A 6,766-nucleotide genomic window follows, 5' to 3' on the forward strand; every position below is an offset into this window, starting at 1 on the left:
GCTGAACACCAGCCTTCATCTCTCTGCTTCCTTCCTGCTAACACAGGGTGACCAACTGCTCCAAGCCTCTCTTTCTACTGTGCCTTCCCCATCGTGATAGACTGAATCCCCTTGAACTGTGAGACAAGCCACTCTGCTCTTCCTTCCTTAAGTTTCTTACATCAGATATTTAATCGCAGCAATGAGAAGAGTAACTCATACACTGTTCTACACTAACTCACCCAAGAGCACAGCTGTAGAGAGGGGCCAGGATCCCAAGGTGGGTGTGACCACCAAAACCTATATTCCAAACCACCCTTTGGTTCTGTTCATGGACAGGAGAGTCCAAAGCCAGCCTGGAATGCGGCAGTCTCAGAGGTCTGTTCAGAACCTACTCTAAAGCCTCCCGACAGAATTCTGGAGTCAGAGAGGCTGCAGGCAAGGTAGAAAATTCTGTGTGCTCTAGATAGCACGTCAATCAAGGAGTTTTGCTGCAAGTAGCCGAGGCTGACTATGTTTGTTAAAGCAAAGCAGAACTGCATTAAGGGAAGTCAGGGAGTTCTCAGGACCCTGGGATGGATTTCAGAGCTAGCTTTGGATGCAGGAAAGATGCTCGAAGCTGCTGCAGGAGACACACTGGGGCTGCTGGTGGGTATTGGCACCTCATGGGTGGTGCTATTGGCTTCATTTGGTATTGGACACTGTTGCTGGACTCAGTCCTGGAAGCTTCTAGAACTGACATATAGGTGGCTTTGCTGCCCCTAGTCTTCCCTGCCTGGCCTTCACACAGGCCTAGACCCTGTCACTGGCTCCTGAACGCATCTAATTGGCAGATCCTTTATCAAATGAATTTTTCCCTGGCTAAAAGAAAGACTGAGAGGCATCTTCTGCCTCTGTAATGGGACAGAGTCTTGGTTTTTCCAAGACACATGAGATGGTTTGAATGAGAAATGTCCCCATAGTATTGGCCACTTAAACACTGTTCACTAGTTGGTGGCACTGTTTGGGAAACTTTAGGTAGTACAGCCCTCCTAAAGGAAGTGCGTCACCGAGGGGGAGGCTTTGAGACTAAAAGCCTCACCGATTGGTGTCGAGCAAGCCTCCTTTGTGCAGCCATATTTCGTTTGTGTTTTAACAAATAAAGCTTGCCTGAAGATCAGGGTGCAGAGCTAAGCCATTAGAGGCCAGGCGGTGGTGGTGCACACCTTTAATCCCAGCACTTTCGGGGAGGCAGAGGCGGAAGGATCTTTGTGAGTTCAAAGTCACCTGGGGCTACACGAGTTTGATCCAGTCTAATAGAGAAAAAGAGCCAGGTAGTGAGGGCTCACACCTTTAATTCCAGTACTTGGGAGTCCCATGCCTTTCATCCCAGCACTAGGGAGGTGGAGACAGGAAGGGGTATGGATGGGAGGAGAGAGGAGTATAAGGCGGGAGGAGACAGGAGCTCAGATGCCCTCAGAGGACACAGTCTGAGTAGGCAGTCTCAGGACAGGACACCCTTTTGGTCTGAGGACTGGGTAGAAGTAAAAGGTCTCTCCAGTGGCTGGCTGCTCTGCTTCTCTGATCTCTCAGCTTTCACCCCTAATCTCTGACTCCGGGTGTTTTATTATGTACAATTAGAATCCATGCTGCACCTTTGCTCAGGTGCTGGGGCAATGAGCTCGAGTGGGGGCGCTGGCGAGTGTTCTGGGTTGAGCTGGGTCCCATCTGGGGGTGTCATTGTCCTGGCAGGAACAAAGATGTTCTAAGGAGAAGCACCTGTGCCCCCCCCTTCGGCAGTCAGACTGTTGATACAGTGAGCCCCAAGGAACTGGGCTTTCCCCAGGGATTTCATTCTGGAAGAAAGAAAGGACTGAAGCCTGGAGCCAGTCAGAGGGGCACTTGTCTCCTAGTGAGAGTTTTCACACCATTCTGACTTATTAGGGCACCTTTCAGGGGAGACTGGAGCCCAGGTAACGATGGGTCAGTGATGGGTAAGGCCCTATCTTGACCAAGCCTGCTTAGTTTTGCACACTTCTTGCTCTCTAAATTAACTTCTTACCTCATGTCCGTGCCCCAAAGATGGGCTTGGTGGGTGTTGGACTGCTTTATCTGTTTCTCTTCACTGTATCTTATCTCTTCAGTTGGCCAACCAAAGTTGAATGGGTGAGCCTAGCTTGTTAAGGCTGCCAGGGTCTAACCTAACATCAGTCTAAGAACAGGCGGTGGGAAGGGGGGCAGCTAGACATGGAGGCATAGCTGAGTCTGGGTATTTGGTCCATGGAGTACAGACCTTCAGGTTGGGTCCCCCAGTCCAACTATCTCTGGCCATGGCTTGGAGAGGTCCAGAGGTGGGCTCATAGCAGGGAACAGAACTGTGCCTTTCGACTTCCTGGTTTAGGTCTTCCCTGAGGGGTTTCCCTTTAGGGATGTGACGGGCTGTGGAAGTTGGGTCTGTAAGGCTCTGTTTGCTAGTATGTTTACTTCATCCAGAGCTGGAGGGAGCAGAGGCAATGGTCTAGCGCCAGGGCCGTCTCCAGTGAGGAACTGTTAACACAGTCGTCTCTGGGAGAAGGGCAGTCTGACCAGCTGCTTCTCCTTAGTTCCCCCTGCTCTCACCTCCTGTATTTTACACGGAGCTAATTAATAAAACATTTGCACATCCTATTATGCAAAGTCCATTTGATGCATTTACAGCTTTTGGGAAGCTCCCTGCCCCAAAGCCTTGAGGACCTAACCAGGTCAAAGCCTGAAGCCTTTGCCACTCTGCTTTTTCAACTGTGCCATCCTTGGATGCTTCTGACAGGCTGCGGGGCGCTGGGGCTGCTTGCTAACTGGGCTGTTGGCTGTTGTCAGAACACACCCTCAAGTTCTTCTCCAGGAAGAGCCTGGTGCTGTTTAAGTAATTGTGTATTTTCAGGTCCTTTGCTTGTTCTTTAGAGCCTCCCCAGGAAGTAAAATGGAGTTATTTGAAACTTGTTTGCTACACACAAAGAGCAGAATTCAGCCTCGTTTTGCTCTAATGAAAGGAAGCGCTTCTATAAGATCTGCAGAGTTGAGAGTTTTTGCTGGGATGGCTCCTGACTGAGCCAGACACGGAATGGCTGTTTCCTGTGGCCACCGTGACAAGTTGCCCGGGTGTGGTGACCGGATACAAGCCAGGTTACAATCTTACAGCTCTGGAGGTGGAGGTTCCAAAGTCAGCCTAATAGGTAAACAGCAAGGTATCAGCAGACTGCCCCCCTCCTCTGGAGGGTTCTCTGCTCCTGGATGTTCTGGGGAAAGAAAATCTGCTCCCTGCCTTTTCCATCCAGAGGCCACACATCCCTATGTCCGTGGTTCCTCTTTCATCTTCACAGCATCTTACTTTTCCCTCTGCCTCTATCCTCTGGTCTCCTTCTCTGACCCTGCAACCATCCTACAGTACCTCAGCTGTTCCATCGAGCCCACGGATCATGCAGGATAGCCCCCATCTTCCTCATCCAAGATCCTTACCTTCATCACATCTGCAAAAGTGGAGAGTACATCACCGACAAGGACACTGTCTCAGCTCTGGGGATCAGGATGAGACATGTTGGACCATGACGATTCGGCTCCTCTAGCCAGCAAAGCAGTCTGCTGACATGGCCTCTCCGATCCTGCCCTGCCATGAGGAAGAGTTCCCTCTTCCTGGGAGCCTGGGAACCACGCCATAGGGATTTTCAGAGGGGAAGTCACTTATCTCATGTGTCAAGGTGGTTGTCTCAGCTGAGAATTGAGTCACATGTCTTCCCTTGAAATCCACAACCATCTCTGCCAGCTCAAGAAAGCTTATTGGACCACAGGCTTCTGCATACGATTGTTGTTGGCAAATGGAACCTATTCTTTAGACCTTGCCTTCCCTGCAGCCTCAGAGAGCACTATTGACAGATTCCCAATCAGCCTGGAACTCAGATTTCTGGTTGTAACCATGTTAGAGATGATTTGTGAGGATTTGGGGGCTGTTGCTGTTTTTATTGACACCAAATGTGTGATCGTAACCTTGGCACTCCGGTCCTTCCTGCCATACTCTTTGCTCCCCTTGCTGAGCCAAATCCCACTCATTGACCTTGGCCTGGCTCACATTGCCACCTTGAAGATGACCTCTCTGATGGTGCCGGGTGCAGCTGAGTTGAAAGGCGAGGCTTCCTGTGTGTGTGTGTGTGTGTGTGTGTGTGTGTGTGTATGTGTGTGTGTAGGTGGGAGGCGTCTGACAGTTCCCTTTGCCCAGCAATCCTGGACTTTTCACCCGTGGTCTTAGTGCCATCCGGAGCCTGCTTCTTTAGCTGTGGTGTGGGGTTGGGGATTGGCACTTACCTAGAAATTGCTTCCCTGACCCCACACTAGGAAGGCCCAGATGCAATTGTTGAAGTGTGTCTCTTACCCCGGGGTCTTGCTTGCGTTAGTCCTCAATATCTCTACACACCAGAGAACCATGGAACTCTCATAGCCTCCCGAGGCAGAGGAGTCGACACACTAGTGACTCTGCTTTGGTGGGGACTGAGTCAGCGGGAGGCGCCATCTCAGCCCCACTGTCCTCAGGACATTTTAATGAGCAAGAGCAGCATGCAAAATACTTTGTATGTGGTAAAGGGTGTGGGCTGACAGGGTAGTGGGCTTGTCCAGGGAGCTAAAGATGCTCCTGTGATCCTCGGTGGTACTGGAACAAAGGGGTGCAGAGTCTCCATCCCAGAGGTTGTAAGACTTTGTGTTGGGAAATCGGTGGTGACATCAGGCCCATGCACAACCCCAGCGACTTGGGAGGTGGCAGAAGACGGCTGCCACCTGGGAGTTCCAAGCCAGTCTGGGCAGCACAGGAAGACCGTGCCTCAAACAGCAAACAAGGAAGAAGCAGTTGGTGTTGGGGTGGATGGTGGCCTTCCTGGGAAGAAGTATCTGGTGGGGATGCCCCACCCCCATAAAGGTGAAGGGTCCCCCAAGGGTGAGCCTGTCTGGCTGTGGTTAGCAGAGCAGGGGAGGGGTGTCCCTGCACAGGGTGCCGTGGAGTGAATGGCTCCTCAGTCCCGACTGTTTTAACAGCCTTTATCACTGGGCCCTTGTGCTGACCCAGCTCTTTGCCCCGATTGTCTGAGCAGCCAGCACCATAAGCCTGGTGTTGTCTCCCGCCCATAAATACCTTATTAAAGTCACTGGGGAACAAGAACACTTTATGTTGGTGGCGACTATGGCTCAGGCCATTAAGTCTGTCCCAATACAGGCTATGGCCTAATATGGCTCAACTTACAGACTTCCTGTGACCCAGGGTAAGCATTTAGCAGGCTTCTCATGAGGACTCTGTGCTCTGGCCTGTGCGAGGATGCACCCTGGCCTGGGCTAGCTCTGCCTGGAGTCAGGCAGCTGTGTATCTATCCCTAGGGTGGGCCAGGACTTCTGACTGATGTTATCCAGTATTGTCCACCTCTCCCCCACTGATCTCCCTTACACCCATATCTGCTGCTAACAGCCTTAGGCTCTCCCACCAGGTTCTGCTTTTCTTCTTACTCTCTTCCTTGCGGCATCCTTAGATCCTAGCCCTGATTCATGGCAGGGCAAGGGGGTCTTTGATAAAAGCAGGAACTGAGAAGCTGGGGTTGTGTTGGACTTTTGATACACCCAGCCTGGAGGATGGGTGTGTCATATAGGCGTGTGTTATGGTGAGGGGGGCTGACGCTCAACCCTTCTCTTGGAGTTAGACCCTAGCCCTGAGGAGAAGCTGACATGCATCTGGAAAAGGGCATAAACTCTGTGACCCAAGGCTTGAGCGAAGAGGAAACCTTCTGGGTAATTTTGGGCACCTTGTCCCCGTCTGAGACTATTTCCTTACTGCAATAAATAGTAACAAAACCCCAAGGCGGTCACCTCCCAGGACTGTAAAGAGCTAGTGAGAGTAGCTGTGGGCCTCGCATGAGTTCTAGGGACTCAACCATCTCTCTGTAGTAAGACTATCTAGGGTGCTGGGCAGTGGTGGCACACACATTTAATCCCAGCATTTGGGGGTTAGAGACAGGCAGATCTCTGTGAGTTCAAGGAGAGCCTGGTCTACAGAGCGAGTTCCAGGACAGCCTCCAAAGTGACAGAGTAACCCTGTCTCGAGACCCCCCCCCCCCGCCCCACCAAGAAAAGAAAAGACTGTCCAGGGCTGCTCTGGGATCCCATGACTGGGTATGCCTAGGAGCAGGTGAGGATCCAGCCCTGCACAGAGCCGGAGAACAGCGACTCAGGCCGGGGACAGCTCACGGAGGCCAGAGTTCAGGGAAGGAGGAGAAGTTTTCGAGTAGAAGGGACCCTCATGAAGCTGTGCTCCGCATTCACGGAGAAGACCCTTCGAGAAATGACGAAGACTCCACTTGGAATCCTGTGTGAATTAAACCACAGTGGGCCGCGAGCTTATTTCACAATTGTTCTAAAATGGCTAAAACAAAACAAGCGGGCTGTTTAAAAAGGATAAACTTTATTTGCCTGGGAGATTCCTAGATATGCTTAGCTCTGTGTTTTCCTGAGGCTTATAACCGTGGCCAGATGACCGTAAGGAATGCAGTGTACTGTGAAGTGGCTCCCCTGCTCCTTTGCTTGACTGGAATGCCTGTGAGACCTCCTGGGTCATCTGGCTGCATGGCTGATGGTTCTTCCTTTCTTGCCTCTGAGTCCCTTCTCCTTCGCTCCTTCCCTTCTTTTCTCTTCCTTCCCCTCCCTCTGTGGACTTCACAGACTCTTCCTTAGCTTGGAAATGCACTATCACTGTCCTGTGGCCTTCACTGTACAGACTGTCACTGCCAGGAAGGTGAACTAG

This window comes from Myodes glareolus, chromosome 7, assembly GCF_982192425.1.
Source record: "Myodes glareolus chromosome 7, mMyoGla1.1, whole genome shotgun sequence".
Lineage (NCBI taxonomy): Eukaryota > Metazoa > Chordata > Mammalia > Rodentia > Cricetidae > Myodes > Myodes glareolus.